The sequence below is a fragment of the Biomphalaria glabrata genome, chromosome 13 (assembly GCF_947242115.1).
Source record: "Biomphalaria glabrata chromosome 13, xgBioGlab47.1, whole genome shotgun sequence".
Taxonomy (NCBI): domain Eukaryota; kingdom Metazoa; phylum Mollusca; class Gastropoda; family Planorbidae; genus Biomphalaria; species Biomphalaria glabrata.
The window spans coordinates 1,325,038-1,351,772 of record NC_074723.1 but is presented as its reverse complement, the minus strand read 5'-3'; the positions used below and the strand labels follow the sequence as shown (position 1 = coordinate 1,351,772).

General features: G+C 36.7%; 2 long non-coding RNA genes across 14 annotated transcripts in view; one reads left to right on the top strand and one right to left on the bottom strand.

The window, feature by feature from the left end:
- LOC129922329 (uncharacterized) overlaps positions 1-5,788 on the bottom strand; it is a 21,267-nt gene extending 15,479 nt beyond the window's left edge. Inside the window, exons 1-2 of the long non-coding RNA XR_008774328.1 lie at positions 5,028-5,788; positions 4,083-4,244 (exon numbers count right to left, since the gene is read on the bottom strand). This is a non-coding gene — a long non-coding RNA (uncharacterized LOC129922329). The remainder of the gene's footprint in view (positions 1-4,082; positions 4,245-5,027) is intronic.
- Positions 1-26,735, top strand: part of LOC129922327 (uncharacterized) — a 27,310-nt gene extending 575 nt beyond the window's left edge. Inside the window, exons 2-7 of one of the 13 annotated variants that reach the window (XR_008774314.1) lie at positions 8,118-8,163; positions 14,074-14,394; positions 20,359-20,479; positions 20,798-21,036; positions 26,057-26,188; positions 26,326-26,735. This is a non-coding gene — a long non-coding RNA (uncharacterized LOC129922327). Of the gene's footprint in view, positions 1-7,641; positions 8,164-11,850; positions 12,408-13,426; positions 13,610-14,073; positions 14,427-18,743; positions 19,375-19,547; positions 19,670-20,358; positions 20,480-20,797; positions 21,037-26,056; positions 26,189-26,325 lie in introns of those variants that run through there. The other 12 variants (XR_008774313.1, XR_008774319.1, XR_008774311.1 and 9 more) reach the window with 12 other exon arrangements.

Genomic DNA, 26,735 nt, shown 5'->3' with positions numbered 1-26,735 from the left:
ATATGATACATGATAATCTGATGATGATACTGATAGTAGGCCTACTTTAATTTAGTGACATAATAAATGATAGATGAATAGATCTGTCAGCCGCTTATTATACTTCTCCAACGCATGCTAGGTACCTATAAGAGTGAAATAGACTCGGGGGCGTCTTAAAATGGTCACTGGGATTCGAACTCGAGACCCCAATGCATTCGGAAGCCAAGCGCGTTATCACTCGGCCACCACGCCCCCAGTGAAAACGTCTGTTTATCTTATCTTATATGATACAGACGTTTCTTCAAAAAAAGAAGATGATTACGTCCTACTCGTCATGCATTTAATAATGCATATTAACCAATGATCTAAATTCTGCCAAGTCACTGGTTTTCCTGGCTGGCTCAGGCAACCCGTTCCATGCTCTAATAGCGTTGGGAAGAAAGAGCATTTGTGCAATAAATAAGAGGTGGGTGTTTAGGGAGGATACACAACATGTTTATAACTAGCTGTTACTATGTGAATATTCATAATATAACTAGATGTCACTATGTGTATAGGTCAACTAGTGTCGTGTGCAATCGTCGCGAAGAGAAACAAAGGAACGTGAACGGAATCAAAATAGAGCCGTGAGATTTAGAGCATAGACTAGCAGGAAAGAAACAAATAACAAACCCCCAACCTATAAAAGGCACTGACGACATAATAACAGAAAACCTTAAAAAGGCTGAAACCTTCAACAAATATTTTGCCAGCATTAACAAGTCAAAGCCAAGAAAACAACTGGACCAGGCCTTCAGTAATATCTTAAAGAAAGAAGAAAAAGCTCCAACAGTCAACTGTCAGATCTTTGACACTCCCTTCACTCTACATGAACTCAATACTGCCCTAAAAAGCCTCAAGTCTGGACCCGATAAAATAACAAATGAAATGATTCGGGGACTAGGACCACAGGCCCAAAACTTTATACTTAACTTTATCAACCATACATGGAAAACTGGAGACATACCACAGGAATGGAGAACCGCAAACATAATACCCATTTTAAAGAAAAATAAACCACCTGGAGACCCAAAAAGTTATAGACCAATATCTCTAACATCCAACATTGGCAAAATGGCAGAAAAAATGATCAATAACCGACTTTATTGGTGGCTAGAAAGTACTTGCTCACTCCACAATGCACAAGCTGGCTTCAGGAAAGCAAGTAGAACAGAAGACCACCTCTTTCGTTTCATCCAGGACACAGTAGAAGGGTTTCATGAAAACAAGCACACTACAGCAGTATTTATAGATTTGCAGCAAGCCTATGATAGAGTGTGGAGAAAAGGTCTATTTTTGAAGATGAAAAAAAATGGGCATCCATGGAAAAATTTACAGCTGGATCAGGGCATTCTTAAAAAACAGAACCATCCAAACCCGACTTGAAGGTGCCATCTCTACTAAAAAAAGTTTGGAAGAAGGACTACTACAAGGTTCAGCCCTTAGCTGCACTCTCTTTCTAATCTTCATGAATGACCTCCTGGACCTCATTTCAGTCAATAAGGCACTTTATGCAGACGACCTTTTAATTTGGACTACAGAGAAATATCCAGTGCTGACTAGATCCAAACTAAATAGAGCCCTCACAACTATCTCCACAAATTCAAAATTATGGAAAATGGAAATAAACAAAGAAAAGTCAGTTTATTCAATCTTTAGCCACAGCAACAAAGTAGCAAAAAGAAACTACATCCTAAAAATAGACTCTCAGACAATAAATAAAGAAGAAAATCCAACATATCTTGGTGTAAAACTAGACCAAAGACTGTCTCTAAATCACTTTATGGCAGATTTAAAAGAAAAGGCATCACAAAGTTTAAACATAATAAAACACCTAGCAGGAACATCCTGGGGAGCTGAAAAGAAAACCTTAAGACAGTGAATGTACACTTTGGTTTCTTATAGTTATAATGTTTTTTGTTTGGTGTAATGCACAAATTGTAAGACAAATTTCCTTACGGATAATAAAGATTATTATTATTATTATAATTATTATTACACTGGATATGTCAGATCTGTAATGGATAACTGTCTCTCCATACAAGTAGCTGCCAACAAAACCTATCAATCATCATTAGATACAATCCAAAACCAAGCCTTGCGGCTAATTAGTGGAGGTATGAGAACTACTCCCACAGCAGCCTGTGAAATAGACTCGAATGCGATGGATAGATGACATGGAAGCAGATCTGAAGCAGCTTGGGGTTAGGGCGTGGAGACGAAAGGCCCAGGAGAGATCTGAATGGAAGGATGTGCTAAAGCAGGCCAGAGCCCTCCATGGGCTGTAGCGCCACTGGGATGGATGGATGGATTGAACCTCTTAAGTTAAGGTGCAACAGAGCAGCATTAGAAGCTATTGAGAGATACAGAAGGTTGGAGGACGATCATCCAAATAAATTACTAACACAGAGAAATAGGAAAAACAACAAAAAAAAGCAAAGAACTCTGATCCAACTTACTGACGAACTAGCCCTAAAACACCACCTACCCAATAACAGAGAAAAATTACCAGGTTTTCAAACATTACACCCGGACTAAACTACAAACAACCAACCATCAAAACACATTTACTAAATAACACCTTAACAAAAGAATCAAACCCACTGGAGCTCAAAGTAGGCACGCTTGAAACAATCGAAAGCTATCAAAAAACAGTTATCCATATTTATACAGACGGATCGGCTTTCAAAGCTACCATCAATGCTGGTCTTGGTGCCTTCCTGGTCTTCCCTCAAAATAAACACTTTGAGATAAGCGCACCCTGTGGTGATTACTGCTCAAACTTCCAAGCCGAAATTGAGGCAATTACCATAGCACTCCAGACAGTGGAAAACAAATTATATGAAGGAGTGCAACCACCATCAGATATTGTTGTCTTTACAGACTCCCAATCTACTCTGCAAGCACTTAACAGCAGCACCTCAAACAGCCCAAGAGAGTTGACAACACTCATTGTGACAATCCACCAGATGATATCAAAATTAAATATCAATATTACACTACAGTGGATCCCTGACACATTGGCATCATGGGAAATGAAAAGGCAGATAAGCTATCAAAGGCAGGTTCATCTATGGAACAACCAGATAGACCTGTTAACTACCTCACCCTAAGGTCAATGTTAGTCAACAATCACAAAGAGGAGTGGCTCAACCAATGGGCATCAGGAAACACAGACAGAGCCATGTACAGAAAAATGACTACGCCTAACAAACTGGACAGTATTAACTTCCTCCCCCGCAAAGAACAATCTACAATCTTCCAACTAAGAACAGGACACACACCACTATTAAATTACCACCTGAAGAAAATAAACTCCACACAACTACCCCTTTGCAGACACTGCGCCCACCCCTTTGAAACCGTAAACCATATCCTCTTTGAATGCCCCTCCCTAACCCACCATAGGCAGACCCTACTTCCACTACAGCCCAACATAACCAACACCCTGTATGGCAGTGCTGAACAACTGAAGAAAACAGCACACTTTTTTTCCTTGGCACAGTCTGCAAAAGAGCTCACAGCTCAGCAGCAATAAAGCTGGCTAGAAGAAGAAGAACTCAAATCTAGTTTAATTTTTATATTTACTTAACACACTAAAATATTCAGACAAAATTATTCATTCAATTTATTATCTTCATTATTGTCAAATAGTTAAGGTTATGTTTGTACAATTTTCTATTTCATGTCAACTGGAAACATTGTATATTTGAAGTCAACTAGAAAACATTATATACTTTTTGTTACCATGGAGAAACTTTTTACTTGACATTTAATTGAGAACAATGATGAATGTGCTTTTTATCTAAAGACGCACAAGTTAATAATGCAGCCAACTATTGATTTGCAGAGAAATTTTATACCACCAATAAATATTTTTTTAGAGCTGCACATGTCTTGAATTTCAAACCTAAGAAAGCATATTGTTAAGTAATTTACATGCATACCCTGGGACCCAGGAGTAATCCAAACCTAGTTATTTTATGTACTGACCAAAACAATATGATTTTAATATTGATATGCAATGATATTCTATGCTTGGTTGTAAACAAACTACTCACTTTATCTGCCTGTCATATCCAACATTGCACATGGAAAAGTGTTTGAGATGAACCATAGTCGCTCTACAACTGAAGGAGGCCAACTTGAATATCCAACATTGCTACATACCCATCATCAGCTTGGCCCAACTTATGATCCTGCCCTGGTCATCATCAATCTTTCTGGATAGAAATAATCAAGTAATAAATAATGTGCATACAAAGATACTAATTTTCAATTAGTCATCAAAACTGTACTAATTTTCAAGTCAACATGCACCAATTAAATATTAATAATTACCAAAAAATGGACCATAACCTTTAAAATAAATCTTTGTAACACAATCTTAAGGTTTAATTTTTTCCAAGTTATTTTGTTAGCTAAAATATTTATTATCATAGACAACTGAACACTCCTGGCATCTGACTTACAGGGAGACATTGACTAAGGATTGCTATCTATTCTGATGAAAATCTGACTGAAATGAAATTATGTTTCATAGTTTAATAAAGAAACTTATTTCTGGGTAGATTTTTGTTTGGTGTTTGAGAACCAATTTATTTGTAACCATTGCAGTATCTTTACTTGGAAGACACTTTGACCAAAAGTAGATACCAGAGGATAATAACTAAAACCAGTTTAGAATTAGGAATTATACACACTTCAAGTCAAAAAAGAAATATACAACCCTGATATTGGAAAAAAAAAGAAACATAATTATAAACTGTTTTAACCCTATACCACATGTATCCCAAATGCTTCAATACCTATTAATTTTTTTGACACATAAATCTTTCCTTATGAAACGCTAACAAATGGAGTTAATGCCACCTGAGGTTTTCAATTTAGAAATCTCTATCCCTACTAGTGCTAGGTGAGTTTTTATTAATATAATAGTGGAGGACTTTGAAAAAAAAAAGGCAGCAGCTAAAAATACCAAACATGAAATGATAAAGCTGAAACACTTATAAACTTGAGCCAGTGACCAAACAGCAACAGCACAGTAAATAGAATCCTGAACATGAGCTATTCTATTTGTATTCTTGTCAGATCCAATAGAAGAAAAAAGAACATAAGAATTCACATGTTGCAACTTAAACATCCAGACAACAAAAGAAAATTTAATATATGATATACGCTATCAAGTGTAATAAAGTCCACTGTTCATCTTGACCGAGTTATTTAGTGTTTTTATATAACAGCTGAACCCAGGGACAATTAAACTTGATGAGAAACCAATGTAGTTTCTAAAGAACTAGATTTAATAGAAAGCTGTAACATATATTTGTGAGCTCATTTTTCCTAAACTAAATGTTGTGCTCAGAGGACAGAGATTTTCATCTATTAATGATGTCATCATCATGTTTGTAAATAATATTTTTTTAAGCAGAAAGATGCTTAATTTTACACTATTAAGTTAACAGTATTCATAAAATTGAACACAAACAAAATAATTATTAATTAATGAAATTATTTGTTTAAATCATGTATGCTTTAACATGAGTGGGACTCAATGTTATTAATACTTGTTCTATTTGAGTTACATTCCTTTGTAATTGTTAGTTATGTGTCCTTTGTTGCGAACAAGCAGTATGATGTATGAATTAAATGTCTATGTCCCCACCCTTTGTGACAACTGTCAGAACATTTAATCCAATAACTATTTATTGAGTTGAACTTTGAGAAAATGAGAATTTCAAAGTGTAAGTAATGCATGGTAAAGAGAAAGTAAAGATCCTCTTTCAGACCATACAGTCTATAGGGCAGATGATGTTAAGATCATGTTTCTTTGGCCAATGGTTAACAAGCAGGGTGTCACATGGCCAGCACAACAACCAACCGCCTTTACTTTCCCCAACTAAAGTCAAATGCCCATTAGAGTAGGGGCGCCCTAAAAATCATGAAGCTCAAAATCCCAGTTTTCACAGAGATTCAAACCCAGGACCTAAGGTTTGGAAGCCATGCGCTTAACCACTCAGCCACCACACCCCCCTAAGTAATGCATATTGACATGAAATATATATATATATATATATAGTTCGTCCATCGTGGTTCGATGATGACCACTTTGTCATCCAGGGGGCTGAGGGCTTTGCACTGGGGTTTTATGCCTCCTCATGTGGCTGGTGAGACCTATGTGAGCCCAGAATGTTCGGCCGCACACTGGGCAGGTTATTTCAGCTGAAGCTAGTGTCGTTTGTCTTGCTTTTCTTTTCTGGTGTTTTTCTTCTGCCTGCGTTGTTCTTTTTTCCTCAGCAACCTGTGCGCCAGTTTTCACAGCGCGACGCCATGATGCTCTGTCATGTGCCTCTGTCTCCCAGGTGCCAGGGTCTATGCTGAACGCCTTCAGAGAAGCTTTGAGGGTGTCCCTGAAGCGCTTTCTTTGCCCACCTTGCGAGCGCTTTCCTTCGCTTAGTTGGCCATACAAGAGTCGTTTTGGGATGCGGTGGTCTTCCATTCTGTAGACGTGACCTGCCCATCGCAGCTGGGACTGCATCAGGATTGTGTGGATGCTTTGCAGACACGCTCTTCGAAGGACTTCTGTATCTGGTATTTTGTCTTGCAATTTGACATTTAGTATTTTTCTCAGACATGTCATGTGGAAGTGGTTTAGTTTCTTTGCATGTTTACTTACAATGTCCATGTTTCTGAGGCATAGAGCAATGTAGGGAGGATGACGGCTCTATAGACCCCTAGCTTGGTGTTTGTGGTGATACCACGTCTGTTCCAGACATTTGTAGACAGTCTGCCATAGGATGCACTGGCCTTGGCGATACGCAGGTCGATTTCACTATCCATTTTTACATTTCTGGAGAGTGTGCTGCGTTTATATCCTGTCCATTTATAGTAATGCTTGGATCCGAGTAGGCTTTCCCAGGAGACATGAAATAATTTAAGTTTGAACAATTATCTCAAGTGTTTGATTACAAAATTAGACAAAAATTAAAGTCTGCTTTTCAAACTAGTCAAAACAAATGCAGTCTGGTAGGTGGGGAACAGAAAGGGGTAGCTACTTCATTTTACCACTATTGGTACACACTACAATCTATGTATCTTATCTTTTTTTTTTATAAGAATCTCAACTGCATTTCTGCATTTTTAATTGCACATCAAAATTAATCAAATTATGTCTGTAGACATCTAGAGCATTTTTCACCACCTACCACTGTAATTTATTAGCCCCATCACGGACCATGCAAGGATAAATATCTACATTTACATCATGCATGGCAGCATGTGTCATGATGATAGATTAAATAGATAATAGATCTATGATTGTAGGTCTACTATCAAATTTAACGAGTAACAACATTATCTGCTATGGCTATGGTTATAGATCTATTTTAAGTCTATATTTTACATATAGATCTATATCTAGATTCTAGAGATCAAGCGAGAGTTAAGATGCCAAAACATGGTAATGACCTGGTTTATTATTCATTTTATTGTGTTATCTCGAACTTCGCCGAGTGCAAAAGAAACTAAGCTGCATCAGTCGAGAGAAAGAAGAAGAAAGCTACCCTAGCCCTAGGACAGATGCATATATATATATATCTATGCACGAACTCACGAACTGTGTCAAACTCTGCCACTCCAGAATATAAGGCTTGATCAGTCACACCAAATTCTGCCCCATCTCAAAACGAAATCAAACTTAATCAAAGCCAGAGACTCACCTGTCTTCCCGACTCATTGAAGTCATTGTCATTGTGATTGTCTTCCGACACATGAGGAGCCATATCTATATAGATCTAGAATCTAATTATAACAAAATGCACGTGATTTGTTGGAGACACGGGGAAAAATGTTTGACCTAGATCTAGATCTATGTCTGGTCTAGATCTACTTTTAGTGAAAGATCTAGATCTAGATCTAAATCTAGATACTTTTAGATACTTAATATAGAGCAGCTCATTTTTCTGATTCAATGAATTACTTTTGTGTGTGTAAGCCTATAAATTAGCGTGCTTCGTATTTTGGATACTTCAAAAATATTGGATTTTTGTTGATATAACCATTGAGTTACCATTGAACAACCATTGTTATACTTATAGGCCTACACGGATTATTGGAACAGTTTGGATTATTTAATACGCAAAGGTAAGGCACTTTTTTTTAAAAAAAAAAGAAGAAAATAGATTACCCGACCATATGATACATGATAATCTGATGATGATACTGATAGTAGGCCTACTTTAATTTAGTGACATAATAAATGATAGATGAATAGATCTGTCAGCCGCTTATTATACTTCTCCAACGCATGCTAGGTACCTATAAGAGTGAAATAGACTCGGGGGCGTCTTAAAATGGTCACTGGGATTCGAACTCGAGACCCCAATGCATTCGGAAGCCAAGCGCGTTATCACTCGGCCACCACGCCCCCAGTGAAAACGTCTGTTTATCTTATCTTATATGATACAGACGTTTCTTCAAAAAAAGAAGATGATTACGTCCTACTCGTCATGCATTTAATAATGCATATTAACCAATGATCTAAATTCTGCCAAGTCACTGGTTTTCCTGGCTGGCTCAGGCAACCCGTTCCATGCTCTAATAGCGTTGGGAAGAAAGAGCATTTGTGCAATAAATAAGAGGTGGGTGTTTAGGGAGGATACACAACATGTTTATAACTAGCTGTTACTATGTGAATATTCATAATATAACTAGATGTCACTATGTGTATAGGTCAACTAGTGTCGTGTGCAATCGTCGCGAAGAGAAACAAAGGAACGTGAACGGAATCAAAATAGAGCCGTGAGATTTAGAGCATAGACTATATATAGTCTATGATCTAGAGTAGGCCTAATTCCATTAGCAAAGTCACTAAAATTGAAGACGCTTCAGAGAAGAAGATTTAAAATAAAAGTATCAATATTACATATAGCCTAATTCTGAACCACTAACTTGATGTAATTGCTTACAGCATGCTCAGTGTGCACTAACTTGATTTCATTGCTTACAGCATGCTCAGTGTGCACTAACTTGATGTAATTGCCTACAGCATGCTCAGTGTGCACTAACTTGATTTCATTGCTTACAGCATGCTCAGTGTGCACTAACTTGATGTAATTGCTTACAGCATGCTCAGTGTGCACCAACTTGATGTAATTGCTTACAGCATGCTCAGTGTGCACTAACTTGATTTCATTGCTTACAGCATGCTCAGTGTGCACTAACTTGATTTCATTGCTTACAGCATGCTCAGTGTGCACTAACTTGATTTCATTGCTTACAGCATGCTCAGTGTGCACTAACTTGATTTCATTGCTTACAGCATGCTCAGTGTGCACTAACTTGATTTCATTGCTTACAGCATGCTCAGTGTGCACTAACTTGATGTAATTGCTTACAGCATGCTCAGTGTGCACTAACTTGATGTAATTGCTTACAGCATGCTCAGTGTGCACTAACTTGATGTAATTGCTTACAGCATGCTCAGTGTGCACTAACTTGATGTAATTGCTTACAGCATGCTCAGTGTGCACTAACTTGATTTCATTGCTTACAGCTTGCTCAATGTGCACTAACTTGATTTCATTGCTTACAGCATGCTCAGTGTGCACTAACTTGATGTAATTGCTTACAGCATGCTCAGTGTGCACCAACTTGATGTAATTGCTTACAGCATGCTCAGTGTGCACCAACTTGATGTAATTGCTTACAGCATGATCAGTGTGCACCAACTTGATGTAATTGCTTACAGCATGCTCAGTGTGCACTAACTTGATTTCATTGCTTACAGCATGCTCAATGTGCACTAACTTGATTTCATTGCTTACAGCATGCTCAGTGTGCACTAACTTGATTTCATTGCTTACAGCATGCTCAGTGTGCTTTAACTTGATTTCATTGCTTACAGCATGCTCAGTGTGCACTAATTTGATGTAATTGCTTACAGCATGCTCAGTGTGCACTAACTTGATGTATTGCTTACAGCATGCTCAGTGTGCACTAACTTGATTTCATTGCTTACAGCATGCTCAGTGTGCACTAACTTGATGTAATTGCTTACAGCATGCTCAGTGTGCACTAACTTGATTTCATTGCTTACAGCATGCTCAGTGTGCACTAACTTGATTTCATTGCTTACAGCATGCTCAGTGTGCACTAACTTGATGTAATTGCTTACAGCATGCTCAGTGTGCACCAACTTGATGTAATTGCTTACAGCATGCTCAGTGTGCACCAACTTGATGTAATTGCTTACAGCATGCTCAGTGTGCACTAACTTGATGTAATTGCTTACAGCATGCTCAGTGTGCACTATGGTCCATTCTCTTTCCCGTGTTTATCAGTAAACACAACTCCGCTTAAGTCGGGATTCGTACTCGAGCCCCCATGTTAGCTAGCCAAGCCGTAGCCAATCGGTTTTGGCCTCTCAGCAACACATTCCAGTTAGTGTTAAGCTAAGCATCAAGACAAGCTCCACAGATGTTGGTGCTGATAAGTAGCTCGAGTAAACACACACTCATGCACCCACTTAACGCAAATTGCAGCTAACAATGTATCAAGTCAAACGCAGCATCTTTTTTTTTTCTACGAACTCTTGGCTTGCAAGTCTGATAGAACAAACTGCTATGTCTGGATGAGGTCCAAGTCAATGTCTATATATAACACTGCTATTTCAAATGTGTCGGGCACTCCGGCGCATGAACTAGAATACATGGCCGAAGGACGAGCACACCGGGAATCCCCACCATTTTTCTATGTTTTATCAAGCTAACCGTGCGGGACTCGCCTTTGGTGTAACTACTGTCTCTTGTGGAACGGCGCCTGGATTATTATCGATATTCCCTTAGAGGATTAGACCCTTCCACAAGAGTCTTGTGTTGATACTCATTTAGTGTAGATTACGTCCACTAGCGATTGTTTCCACGTCCTACTGCCACGGTGAGGCAGAGAATAGCGTACCCGGAGTGTCACTGACCTAAAAGAAGAGTACGCCTATAAGTACGCATCTTGCGTATTGTGTACGCAAATGGACACGAAAATACGCGAGTAGGCCTACGGTTTATCATCTGAAAATATGCATTTCTGACATTAAAAAAACTTACGTAACACGCTCAGGCAGAATAGTTAACAAACCCAAGAGACTTGATTTGTGATTAACTGAATTGACTTTAATCTTTGAATAGTGTGTTAGTTATTCTGATTAATAGATTTTCTGAATTAAAGAGGAGAGATGTAATTTCCATTACAGGCGTGAATAAAGCTAGTGACAATTTGCAGTAGAATGGGGACGCAAGTGATTTGAATAATTTTACAAGACGTTTATAATCTTCTTATCTTTTATAATACAAACGTTACTTAAAAAAAGAAGATGATTACGTCCTACGCGTATTTTGATAATACATATATTTATCAATGATTGAAACAAAATATAGGGCCTACTTAAAAAAAAAAACAACAAGATTTAGCCTAAACAATCTCTAAAGTATCCACCCAGTAGGGTACGAGAAGAGGGGTGGGGGGGAGCACCAGCTAGTTTTTTAAATAATTTTTATTTATTTTCTGCATTTCGTGCTTCTGAACCACAGACATATAATACAATATATATAGGTCTTAGTTCTGAACTCACATCTCCTTATAATGAGAAAATCTGAAGTCAAAAAAGGTAAAGGGTAAGATCACAGACCTACATAATCTAGATTGTCGAAACATGACATTTTTTGTAATCTCCATGGAAACTAAAAGGCAATAAACTTTTGATTATATCAATATGATTATATCCTAGATTAGATTTGAGTGAAAATTTTCTGAAGTTCTGTGATTAATAGATCTAGCGTCTTCTAGATCTATTTAACTATTTAAAATCCGCGAAATGGGATTGTAATATTTCTAAACTTTAAAGACTAAAGATCTTTTTTTTTTCTGAGAATCATACAGTCAGAATGAAGACCGATTTCAAAGATCGAACCAAAACTCACCACTGGTTGGGAATAGGGTCAGCCTTCCAAGATTTAGAAATTAGATCTATAGATATAGATAGAATAGATCTAGATGATATTACTATTACTAGAGTCTAGATCTATATATTACAATTACAAGCTTAATAGGAAAGCCTTGATGCTGAAACCAAGAAGCACCAGCATACCAAATGCTCATGTCACTCATGATGCTGGCTAAAACTAAAAGTAAATGGTCACTAAATGATCTTGGCATTGGCAATGAGATGTGAAATAAAGAATCTAGATCTATGAAATTTAAAAAAAGTACAATGTGAATAAGCATTTGTAGCATGTGCAGGGGCGGACTGGCTATACTATATCAACTATATGGGCATTCGGGCAAATGCCCAGTGGGCCGGTATCCAAATGGGCTGGTAGGACTACAGTAACTGAGTAAGTATCTTCTTTTTTGAAATCACGTCTGTATTTTATAAGATAAAGGCTATAAAGGCCACATGGATGCCAATATTAAATTGTTACATTTGTCATAGTATTCTTTTTTCAGGGGACGGGTCCTCTGAGCGAAGTATTTCCTTAAAAATCTTTTACAGACTCTACTAAGGCCTAGTAATTTAATCTAACACATTTTCCAAAATAATGTAATGTAATAGCCTACATCGATAGAGCTTCTTCCTTTTAGGGCCTAGTAGTAGAGTCTAGATACACTTTATTTTAAAAAGCAACATAAAGCCTTTATTCCTTATAAGGACATAGTGTTCACTTTAAGCATGTGTACATCTATCGATACATTATCAAATTTAACAATGATTATGAGGACAGGTAGACCAAGAACTGGAAGCCCATAATATAATATACAATTTATGGGCTGGATGATTTAAAAATGCCAGGGCTGGTTTTGAAACCATTTGTTTCCTAATTTAACCAGTCAACCAATTCATATGAAATAGTTTATAAACATTTTGTTTTGACCAAAAAAAAACAAACAATAAAATTAAGTTTACTTAATAGTACAAAAAAAAAAAAAAAAAAAGAAGTAAGTACTAATAGCCATTTTTATCCAAGACAAGTTTCTAATATTGGTGCAACCATGTAAAGCTCCCATCACCTCTTGGTTGGTTTAGCAGCAAAATGTTTACATTTCTCACTCATCCCTCTGTACTCACTCTACTTTCATAAATATGTTTGTTATAAATATCAATTGTTGCCCCTAGTGTTTGTTTATATTTGTGTCTGTATCTTGACCTGTAGTATGTGTGTAGTTATTTTTTTTTGTTATTCATTGTATTAAAGCTTAAAATGTTAACACTGTTTAAGTAGTACAGCCACCCCCAATGCAGCTTTATCTGCATGAGATGGGATAAAACATTTTAAAATCACTATTAGGTCTGTCTCACTATGGAATATTTTCTTAATCTTTTGGGTTTAAAGAAAATTTACTTCATTATTTTTATTTATTACAAACAGAAGTAATAATTGGATGGCTGCCTGGTCGTGAGGTTTGCGCGCTGGACTGTCGTTCGGATTTATCGATGGTCGAGGGTTCAAATCCTGCCCGCTCCCATCCCCTGTCGTCCTGCAGGAGGTTTGGACTAGGATGTAAACTATCTTCAACTCTGAAGGAACATCCGAAACATGTAAAACATTTTACAACATTTTACAAGTAAAAAAAAAAAAATTAAATGTAGAGAACAAACTTATAAGATACTGTACTGTATGCAGAGCTTTGTGATGTATGAAAGCAGGTATCTTAGTCTTAAACATATGTTCCAAGAAGAAAATCTATTAAATTAGGACAATTCATATATACATGATTAGTGTTGATCTTTGCTCAAATAATACTAAAAAGAATTATTGTAGTCCTTCAATTAGGTTCTAGTAGACAAAATTTAAAAGAAAATATATTTTGCAAATGTATTATTCTGAAAATTTAAAAAATGCTAATTTTTTTTTAAATTTTCATGATAGACTTTTTTTTTTATCTCATAGGAAATAATTCTTATTATGTTTTAAGGACAACTCCATTTCTAAATATAATTTCTTAATATATATATTTTTTTTTTTACAACTATGTGACTCGGTACCCACTGCATTATTACAGGGGTGCCATAGCGTTGTTTTATGTTGTGTGAAGCCATGATGACAGTGTCGATATTGGGAGGCCATGGTTTGGGGCTTTGAGTCAGTGACCCCAACAATCTGTGTTGCCCTCAATTGTCCCTCGCCGAGTTGAGAGTCAATGACTTTTAATGCTTCACAGACTGACATGGTCTCCACATTGAAACTGCAAACACTACCACATGGACCAAAGATTTTGACTGAGTGAGAGCCAAGAAAGTCGATGTAGGCTCCATAGCCTGCTCTTCCAGAATCTATCGATGCTGACCCATCAGTGAATGCAAAAATAGCACTGAGCTTGAAGGTATTAATGGTCTCCAATGCTAGAATTTGAAGGTATTTAGATGAACGACTTAGCTTATTGGCATTAGGGTCTACTAGTTTCCAACGTATATTAGGGTCTACTAGTTTCAAACGTATGTCTGGGGTCGTTGGGCGACATTAAGGAGGAAGGGGATGAAAAGGTTGAATGTTTTGTCGGTTGGTGGAGAGGCCAGCATCTGAATACGTCTTCTGTATCTCCAACCATCCACTAGTTTTCTAGCTGGGAGGTATTCATCCAGCCTTTTATACCGCTCAAAGAAGGTCAGTACTGACCTTTCCCTCCTAAGGTTTAGTGGACCTACATTAGCCATTATTTCAGCTGCATTTACTGGACTTGTCCCACAGACAAATCTTAGTGCTTTGGACTGTATTTTATCAAGTTGTTCAAGAGCAGTCCTAGTGCCATAAATTTGCACAGGTAGGCTGTAGTTTGTGAACGGACTGCTCCTAAATACAGTGATTGGACCATGTCTGCTCGGGCTCCCCACTTTGTGGATGCCAGCTTCCGCACTTGTTTCCACTATTGCAGACTCCTTGGCCCACCAGGGAGGGCAAATTCCACCCACTGAACAGGCTGTAAGTTTTCATCATGCTCTGGCTATAATTCAAAAAACAGAAATGGAAAAGTGGTTTGAGTGCTGGGACAAGTCTCAAAAAGCCTGTGGAGTCTGGGAGCGCATGAGGCGCCCTGACCACACTTCCCCATGGTGGAGACTGTCCAGGCCTGAGCAAGCTATTATAGCACAGTGCAGGACAGGCCTGTTGGCTCATATTTCTCACGGCTATGGCCAAATTTTGATTCATGGTGCCCCCGCTGCGGGGAAGAAGAGGAAACCGTGCCTCATATTCTGTTTGACTGCCCCAGACTTGCTGATCTCCGTCTCGACAGGTCTTGGAAACCGAAAATTCTCGATCTGTATGGCGACATTTATGCACTTCGCCAGACAGCAGGGTTTCTGTCCAGGGTTTTTGCAAGAGAGGATTTGAGCCTCTCAAGCCCTCACTCAAATGGAGTTTGATGATGATGAATATTTTTTTTTTCTTTTTACAATTTTATTAGGTATCTTTTAAGAAAACATTTTTACCTCCTTTTTTTTCAGATTTTCCTAAAAATATTTGAACTCATTGACTTTCTCAGTGAAAATGGGCAACAACAAAAAATGTCATGCCCTAAAAAAAGAAAAATGAATACATGACAAAAGATAACAATTTTAACCCTTAAGATGCGTGTGGTATTTAAGCCTCACTAACACCTATTGTTATGAAATGTTTTGAAAAATATATTCTTAAACAACTTGTAGCAAAAGTCAATAACAGCCTAGACCCTCACCAATTTGCATACAAAGCAGCTAGAGGAACTGAGGATGCCATTCTATTGCTTTTGGACCAGCTTTATAAGCATCTCGATATACCCAAAACATATGCACGAGTCCTCTTCGTAGATTTCTCCTCGGCTTTCAATACCATACAGCCACATCTAATGATAAACAAACTGAGTAACTTAAATGTAAGCCCTTACTTGCAAGCATGGGTTCTAAACTTTTTAACCCAACGGCCCCAGTATGTTAAAGTCAACAACACCAAATCGTCAACTCGAGTACTATGTACGGGTGCTCCACAAGGTTGTGTACTTTCTCCTGTGCTATACACTCTTTACACTAATGACATAAGAATAACTATGACTCAGTTAAACTCATTAAATTCGCTGATGATACTGCCATAGTCGGTCTTATTTCAGGAGATGAAACTCAGTATCGAAGCTCGATAGAAGAGTTTACAAACTGGTGCACCGACAACTTTCTAGAACTGAATGTAACAAAAACTAAAGAACTTATAATAGATTTTAGAAAGAAAAAACAAACTATACGTGAACTGCAAATAAACACTACATCTATAGAACAAGTAAAGGCATATAAATATCTAGGCGTTATCATCAACAACAAGCTTTCATGGGAAGACCACCTTGGAACTCTGACAAAGAAAACAGCCCAGCGACTCTTTTTTCTATACAAACTCAACAGTTTTAAATTAAACAAGAAGATCCTTGAGACATTTTACGGCGCGACTGTACAAAATCTGCTAACATACGGAATAAGTTGTTGGCAAGGCAACGCCTCATCTAAACTGTTGCAACGTCTAGAAAACATCATTAAAAAAGCATCAAAAATTACACTCACAACATTACCACATTTAAAGGAACTTTTTGAACAAACGTGCCTAAGAAAAATCGAAAAAATCTTGGAAGACAACGGCCATCCGCTCCATCAGAACTACGCCAGGTCGTCGCGAAGTGGGCGACTGCTGTCAATCAAAACAAGAACGGAGCGGTACAAAAACTCGTTCGTACCTCACTCGGTCAGACTCTATCACCGCCACTCATTGATCAGGGAACATGAAATGCACCAAGATACCTGCGTGTAGTCGCTGAATGAACTCTTTATGTTGTCTGTTGTATTTATGTGTATTTTTCTGTTGTGTTGTCTTTATATGAGAAACGAGTCCTTGTAATCACAACAAATTTCCGTAAGGATCAATAAAGCAGTCTTAGTCTTAGTCTTAGTCTTAGTCTCTAAACATGAACATAGTAATTTCCTTTTGTATGTCTTCATTGTAAAACAGCTCAGCACTTTAAGGGTTAAAAAACATTTTCAATCAAATTATTTAAAAAATCTACTATTATTAACAATAAATTGCTAGGTGTACACTGAAAAAATGTTATAGTTTATATTTTGACCATTTAAAAATTAGATGGCTGTAAATGTCTTTAACTTTTTAAAATTTTTAAAACAAATTCCAGCACCTGTTTGGCTGTTGAAATATACAGAACTGTCATAAAAACATTCTGTATCCAGTAGGTGGAAAAATATCCTTGGACAGTTCAGCTTAGAGACATCCCCATGCAGATGGTTGCATGAGTCTTCTTTACAGTGCTTGTTTAAAATGCATACATTTGCATGTAGTTCTAGTGAAGTCTCTTTTGTGCTCATGTTTCCAATGTGGAAGGAGAAAAATGCTATCTAGGCACAATGAAAAAGGAGGGCTTATGTCTTAGTAGTTTTGTTTATTTTCCCTCCTTCTGATAGAAATGAAATGCTTCCATCCATCAATCCCAGTGGCACTACAGCCCATGGAGGACTCTGGCTTGCTTAAACACAACCCTTCATTCCGATCTCTCCTGGGCCTTTTGTCTCCAAGCCCTAACCCCAAGCTGTTGTAGATCTGAATTTAATGCTTCACTCTGTTCAAATTGAAACTGATATTGTCCTTCTAGTCTTTTTTTCCATGCATTTTTTGATCAGAAAACTATTTTTTCAATTCTTCATATCCTTCAAAACACTTTCAGTAAAGTAAATGTTAAGGGATCAAGAATATATTGGGAAAAAGAAATTCAATCAATGTCTCAGGACTTATTGTGTTGACAGCCAATAAATAGACCTGTTTCTAGAGTTAAATGGGTTAACCTAAACACTAATTTTGTGACTTGTAATAAATACAGAGGTTTTAGGGTTAAGGCTAATTATAAAAGCCATTCAACATTCTTTCATATATTGTAGTCATCTCAACTGAATAGTGCTGAACAGAGATGACTTCAACAGGCTGTGGATGAGTTCAGAAAAGAGCAAGCAGGCTTCCAAAGAGGCAGATCATGTGCTGAAAAGATTTTCATTCTACGAAACATTATAGAACAAAGTCTTGAATGCCAACAATGGCTAATGATCAGTTTTGTAGATTTCAAACAAGCATTTGATAGTATCCATTGAAAATGGCTATGGAAATAGAGAATATGTCATCCCTAAAAATTCATCCAATGCCTTCTTTAACATTGAGATGGGTGAATATTGTATTCCTTCCTCTTTCTTCTTGCCATCCAGTACATAATGAGGAGAGCAATGATCCAGACTGCCTTCAGTATTTCATGGAATTGAATGATGGACTTGGACTTCACAGATGACATTGCACTACTGGGCCCTACCAAAAATTATACAAGAAATGATGGAGAGCCTAGTTAGCAGGTCATCATCGGGTCCAATTGCTGCAGTAACCTTGTCTCTAATCTCTTGGTTTGTGATGCGATCTTTGAATGTGATACCTGGGATCCTTCTGTAGCATCTCAATTCCATTGCTAGGATCCTCTTCTCTAGGCCTGCAGTCAGCATGCAAGACTCACAAGCATATAAAAATGTGGCCATGACCAGGGAACACATCATTCTGATTTTGGTGCTGAGGGCTATGCCTTGTCTGTCCATATTATTTTAAGTTTTGAAAGGGCTGTTGTGGACTGTGCAATTCAGGCCAGAATTTCAGGTTTTGTTCCCTCATCTGAGACAATATATCTAAAGTATATGAAACTACTGACTTTAGTCAACTTTTCACCTCAAATACTGATGCCCCAATAAAGCCCTGTTAGCAAACCTATTGTCTCAGATGAGGGAACAAAATCTGAAATTCTGGCCCGAATTGCACAGTCCACAACAGCCCTTTCAAAACTATAGGTCATAATTTTTACTTTACTAAAACTTGACTAAAAGAACAATATTCACTACTGTGATATTAACCAAAAATTGGAGGGATGGGGTGACATCTGACCTTGCACACATAAACATTGCAATGAAGATTCTTGTTACATGTCAGAGTATATATATATATGGCTCCTTTTGTCTCAAAAAGCAATGGATGCGCCCAAATGAGTCACTGGTTTTGGCTTAATCTTGAGACAGGGCAGAATCTGGTGTGGCTAATCAAGCCAATTCTAGAACAGCAGACTTTGCCACGATTCGTATATGTGTATGCCTCTGATTCAGGGCTAGCAGACAGGGCAGCTTTCTTTTTTTCCCATCAGAGTATACTACTGCTGCAAACCTTCTACATCATACAAACATTTCTTAGTGCACACTATGAAGGGACACTACTTTTGAATTTTTTGCCCCTTTTTCAAATTTGGATGCTGGCAGCTGCCATGGTATGATTATGAGCTCATTTTTTATAATAATATTTTTTTTATTATCCTGAAGGAAATTTGTTATAAAAAATAGTGCCTTACATATAAATTATTACAATGCCAAAAATGAAATATAAATTCATACAAAGGTGTTCCTCTATTTTCTAGTACATCTAAAAATGTCAGAGAAAAGTTGAGGACATCCTCATACTTGTCTAGAATCTCTTGAAACTTAAGGCTCTAGGAAATTATAATAATTATAAGAAGAATTACAATATTAGAGCAAAGGTTTATTTTAGCTCATATTATTAAAAAAGTAAGTTCCCCTTTCTGACCATCATGTCTATAGTGCAAATGATGTAAAGGTCATCTGTTTCTGTGGCCTATGGTTAGCTAAAGTCATGTGACCAGCACAATAGCCGTCATTACTTTTCCCCAACTAATGTCAGGTACCCATTAGATCTGGGTTGACTAAGAGGGGCCTTAAAGATCCTGAAAGTAAAAATTTGGGACCTGTGCTCATAAGCCAAGTGCTTTACCACTCCCCAATGTGCCTCTCATATTATTAGTTAGGCTTTAAAAATTTCTTCATTGGAACTGAAAACTTGGTGATTCAAAGATATAACTTTACTTGTTTAATTAGTTAATTAAAGTGTTTCAATTTCACTTTGTTTATTATCTTCTGTAGATTATTCATTATTGAGTAGGTCTATTTAGGAAAAAAATCCACTAGATTCAACCAATTCAGTGAAGCATTTCATGACACTTTTAGCTATTAAACAAATCAACTTTCTTGCACCTGGTTAGAAACAGAAGTAGGCCACCAATTTCCTTCCTATTGCATGAAGGGCTAAGGATTCTTGGCCAAGGCGTAATATTTTAATCATGATATGAAGGATTTGAACACAGGTTATTATAATAACAACATTAGTGTAAGTCAAGTTTACTTTAGCCAACTTAATGAAATTATGCGAAAAGTATCTTAATCTAGTTATTATTCCATAGGATGTTGGCAAGTTCACCTTCATCTATTTCAGTCATGATTGCCTTTATATGTGGACAAATAAGCCTATACAGTATTTCCAAGAATGAGAACTTTGCAGGGTAGAGTCATTTGACTTACAAGGTGAAAGTTTTTTATATTTAATTTATGGATGTTTTTTTTTGCAAAGCAAAATAACTTCAGGTTGTATAGACATACTCAAAAGAAAGACATTTTTTCTGCAAGTGACCATAAAACTTAAAATAAATAAATTATGGCTTTTATTGGTATTGTTTAAAGTTAAATACTTTGAAGCTGATCACTAGTTAAGATGTTTAAGTTTACAAGATGATACATTAAATTAGCTAGATGATATTAAATTTACTAGATTTTACAGGAATTAATTTATTCCCAAATGTACTTAAAAATATTTTATTTGCTGACCAAAGACTTTTTTTTCAGCCTCTTAGAGACCACTGGGACATTGTTCTGGGCTGCCTTTGGTTAGGGAACTCTCAGGCACCAGCTATTAAAGAAGAAACAAATAGCATTCAGGATAATGGTGACTCAGAGATAACAGACAGTGTGCTGCTGAAAGTCATTGAGGTGGTTGGCTACGTTTTGTATGGAGTTTACATTCTTGATGCTGTCGTGGTCCTGATCAACTTGTTCATTGCTATGATGAATTTGAAGACATTTAGGTTTGTTTCATGTTATGTTAATCATTAAGTTAAAACTATTTATATATCACATCTCATTCAAATACTCTTTACCTATCAATTCATCTTAGAGGACCTTTTTGTAGTTTGTTTTACATGTTAATTCAGGTTTGATGATTATTACATCCTAGTCCAAACCTCCTGCAGGAGGCAGGGTTTGAACGTATCAGTAGGACAGTATAGAGTGTATGCTTCATTAATAGAAAATCATCCAAAGTTGTGGGGTGAAAGTCTCTGATGATTAAATATAACATCATCTATCTATTTCCTTTAGAAGTGTTCAGTACATTTATGAAAAAAAAAAAGATTCCTCTGAACCTTCGCACTGTTATCAGCAGTAGAAATCTTGGCTAGCTTGGACATGTTCATGGAATGCCACAAGGTTGACTTCCTCAAGACATTTTGTATGGTGATCTATTAGAAGCCAGGAGAGCGTTGGGTCACCCACTACTTCTAACTATCTCAACATTTCAGCACTACTTCTAACTATCTCAACATTTCAGCACTACTTCTAACTATCTCAACATCTCAGCACTATTTCTAACTCAACATGCCAACTTTGGATGAAGGAATGATTCCTTGCCAAGGCTGATTTGTTACAAAGCAATATATAAAAATCCAAACCAATCAAAGTGGTAATCAAAACTAAGGCTTATGAAGCAAATAATAATAATGGCAATGTCATTGCTATATCAGCATAGAAATTCAACACAAATTCACAAAGAATGTGATTCCAGAATTGATATGTCATTCTTAGCTTTGTTCTAAGGCTGTTAGCCACTTAATAATATTCTATACATGGACAGATTTTATAACAGTCCCACTGTTCGACACTTTAGCCAATGATTATGGAATATTTGCTGATGGAACTGCAATGGCTTTAAAAAACTGACAAAGTTGAAGAAAAAGCAGAGAAGTCAATCTGAATTGATCTATCATGGCAATAGAGTAAGTCTTATTCTGGATGGAGAAGTGACCCATTCATCTGTTCACACCACAATCCAGGCAATATTTTTATTCCATATGCTAGGCCAAATTCCTACAAGTGCTCTTTCTTCCCTAGTTTGAATATAGAATGGGCTGCCTGAATCAGCCAGGAAAACCAGTGACTTAGCAGAGTTTAATTCACTAATTAACATGCATGACTAGATTGACACATGAAATGCATAGAACATAATTATATTCTTTTTTGAAGCAACATCAGTAATCTATAAGATATGAGGCCTTGTTAGGATGGACCAAAGAGCCATTCATTTTAGTTTTTCATCCAACACAAATGGGGACCCTAAAAAAGAAGAACTAAAGATGGAATATCTGTGGATGTGCTAAAACCATTGCTCTGTATTGACTTCACCAAATACATGGTTTTGATGTCAACAACCAGGTTTGCAAAAATGGCTCTTTCATCCTTTTCAAAAGAAAAGATAAACTGGGTACTTTATATTTATAAACAACTCTTGACAAAAAATTGAAACATATTTGGAAAATTGGTAGGCCAATGATTCCACTTTTACATGGATAAGCAATTGTGGAAAAATGATTTTCTATTAAGAACTAGAGAATTGCAACTTGGCAGAGAAAACACTGGACTCGGAGAATCGTCATAGACAGCTTTTGAGGATTCTCAAAACTTAGTGACTTTGTTATTAGACCAAAAAGTTTTATTCTGCTGGAAATGTTCATGGAAGCTATACTCTGTATTTGATGAGCCGAGAAAGAAATGTGAACAAGACCAAAGGGGAGTAAAGAGAACTAACAGTAGAGATGATGCAGTGATGCAACTGAACAATAGATAATGAGTCCTCTATTTGGGGACCCACAACTCAAAAAAAACATTAAGAAACTAGAATACACAAGATAGAGCAGTGAGATTCCGAACTAACAAATATTCACATTTGATTTTAGTTAGACCTCTAGTACAATTATTAAATTTAGAGATCCTTCAGGACAGAAGACTTCAAAAGTAAAGTAGCAATTATACAAAAAACATTAAACTATAAACTTCAAATACAAAAACAAAACTTAAAAAAATACTTAGAAAGACACAAAGATAAAGGAACATTGCTCATCCCATATGCTAGAAGAAATTTATACTCCTTCTTCCCTAGTGCTATTAGAGCATGGAATGGGTTGCCTGAGTCAGCTAGAAAAAACATGTGAATTGGCAGAGTTTAAGTCATTGATTAACTTGCATGACTAGATTGACCCTTGAGACACCCGTAGGATGTAATAATCTTGGATAAGAAGATGAGATACTGCAAAAAGATGGCAATAGACTGGGGGCTGTGAAAGCTCTTAGTTTATTTCATTTGCCAATGAACAGTCTAAGAAAGAGTGAAGGAAGGAGAGTCCAAATCAGTAGAAAGACAGTCTGAATTAAAAAACATGGGTTTAATTGTTTAGATTGGTTTATATTTGTATCAAACTGGTTGTTATTATTTTGATTTTGTTGAATTTTCTGTTTTAACTTCATGTTTTCTCACTTTGATATTGTCTGTAATATTCTTCACCTATCTCTTAGTTTGTTGGGGCATCTTACAAGATTTGTAGATCGTCTTTTGGGGTGTTATTCAGGAAGTCTAACTTGCATCTGGTCACAGCTATGTGATGGGGATGGTTCTGAGGTCCAAGGTTTGAGTCCTCCTTAAGACTTATCTATGTATTACTACAGTTTCTTCACCTTCGTCTCCCTGGGTGCTGCTATTATGTTTGATGTCATGTTTATTTCATCAATAGCCAAAGTAAGAAGTATTTGGGCCTGATATTGATTAGTTCTATACCTACTATTACTTAGTCATAGTAAAAAGTATTTGGACTTAATAGTGTTTAGTTTTGTTTCACTTTCAAATGGAATAGTTATTTATTCAACTTCATTTGTTAAGATATGAAAGATTTGAAAAAAAAACATGTAGATCTTTTTTTTAATGCTTTTGATATAGTGCATAGTTCATGCTTAGAGCATACTTATTTTGCCATGGTCCATTCTCCTTTTGTTGACTATTGGGGGGAAGGGAACATATGGCAGGTTTCCATGCTGCCTTAGGACTTTCAGAAAACAACTCTGCTCGAGTCATGATTAAAAATCAAGCCCCCATGTTAAGTGGCTAAGCTGTAGCCAAGCAGTGTAGGCCCGCCTCTCAGCCACACATCCCACAAATTTTGTGAATAAAAATGAGAAAATGGAACCTGCATCTGACAATGTTATCATAGAAACTCTTTTAGAAAATACTTTTTACTATGACTATGGGTGGCTGCCTGGATGTGCAGAATGCACACTGGACTGTTGTTTGGACTTGTTGATGGTCCTGGATTCATACCTTGCCCTTCCCTATCGTCCTCTGAGATGTTTGGATGAGGAAATAAATTATCTTCAACTTTGAAGGAACATTTGAGACATGTAAAATATTTTACAAACTATCATCTCTATTTTAAAAATGGCCTCGTTCTTAAATAGGTCACTTGCTAACATTGGATACTAAAGAAGTTACAGTGTTACTACTGCAGCCTTGAGTTCAAATCACAGTATAGAATGCAATTTTTATTTAGGGCTTCAGGATGTTTCCAACCTTGAGTTATGGATACATAACTTCATTTTGGGATATTATCTTTCCTGAACAAAAAATCCTTATTCTATTAATTTTTTACTGTTTGGCTTAAAAGTTTTTAGGATAAGAAGAGCTGCATTCAGAGTCTGAATCTGGGACTGTCAAATTGACCACCATTTCTGAAACTAAATTTAATTTTTTATTTAACTTACATTGTGATACCAATGTTAACTTGATGTGAATAGAACTGATGTAGGTCAGTGAGTTCAACAATACAAACTTAACCAGCAGAAATAACTAGAATATAATGGCAAAGTTCCCCTTTCAGACCTTGCGATCTACAGTGTCAAGGCTCTTTTTCTTCTCTAATATATGTATGTGTACTTCAATGCTGATTACTAAATGTACCCAATTCCTGGCAATACCTTAACGACACATATAACGACAGAATAAAGTATTGAGGAGATGGAGTATTGAGATGGAGCGTTGAGGAGATGGAGCATTGAGGAGCTGGAGCATTGAGGAGCTGGAGTGTTGAGGAGATGGGAGTGTTGAGATGGAGCATTAAGGAGATGGAGCATTGAGGAGCTGGAGCATTGAGGAGCTGGAGCATTGAGGAGCTGGAGTATTGAGGAGTTGGAGTATTGAGGAGATGGAGCATTGAGGAGATGGAGTGTTGAGGAGATGGAGTGTTGAGGAGATGGAGCATTGAAAAGCTGGAGCATTGAGGAGATGGAGTATTGAGGAGATGGAGTGTTGAGGAGATGGAGTGTTGAGGAGATGGAGTGTTGAGGAGATGGAGCATTGAGGAGATGGAGTGTTGAGGAGATGGAGTGTTGAGGAGATGGAGCGCTGAGGAGATGGAGTGTTGAGGAGATGGAGCATTGAAAAGCTGGAGCATTGAGGAGTTGGAGTGTTGAGGAGATGGACTATTGAGGAGATGGAGCATTGAGGAGATAGAGCATTGAGGAGATGGAGTATTTAAGGAAACAGGAAACTTGTTCTATTCTAAAGTCACTAAAAGAAAGCCTTTACATTTATTTTGTTTAGTTTTGTAATTATTTTTTCTCTTTTGTTAAAAAAATTTGAACAGAATTTTTTAAATACTCATTTGGGAATCAACAGTGAAATGTATTAACCGGCATATAGGCTAATTGATTAATACTATTTGATATCTATCTTGTAATTTTGCTTTCCTCTGCTATGCTGTTTTTTTATTTACACATTTTATCTCATATTGTTTGAGATCTATCTGTGATCTATATTATCTTGTTTAAGATCTATCTGATCTAATTTGTGATCTATCTTGTTTGAGATCTAAATGATCTAATTTGTGATCTATATTATCTTTTTATGAGATCATTATTTTCATATTTGAGATCTCTTAGCTTCTGCAAATAGAATTTCAAGAGATGATGATATTTATATTAAGCCCTTCTTGCATTTATTTCTTCCAGAATGCCCAAAAGATTAGTCAGCTAAGGAGCCTAAAATGTTAGCCTGTTTACAAATATGAGATCTTCCTTGACTACACAAGTACCTTACAGGAGAAGGCTACTCACTTGTGTTTGGATATGTCAGCTGTTTTGGTAATAAATCAAGTGTTGTTTTTTTCTACTATCTCTAATGTTTGTAGGTTCTAAAGTTAGAAAGTGTTGTTGTTTTTTAATGCCACATTGCCTGTCAATTCTGTTTAGTTTTTATATATTCTTTTTTTTATATACAGTCCCTGTGGCCCTTTTCAAGCATGACAGATACTATTCTAAGCAGCTTTTTTCTCTGGAAATTATTCAACCACAGAAGCTGTGAGGGATATCTGAAATCCATTGCTTACTTGTCTAGAAAGACTTCCATCCATTGAGTGATAAAAGATTAAATGTACACAACTTTTAGTAGTCATCACATAACACTTAACATTTTGATGCTCAAGACAATACTGTTCATGAATGGTTTATTTTTCTTTATGCTGAGAGTGTCCAAGAAGGATAAGGTCAAAGGTTAATTGGACAAACAAGTTAATAAACTTTGTCTTTGAATCTGAAATTGTAGAACTTGTAGAGAAAAAAAAACAACTAAGTGTTTTTTATTTTAATTTACCAGGCACCAAGTACCTACTATTCATTTACTTTGACTGTT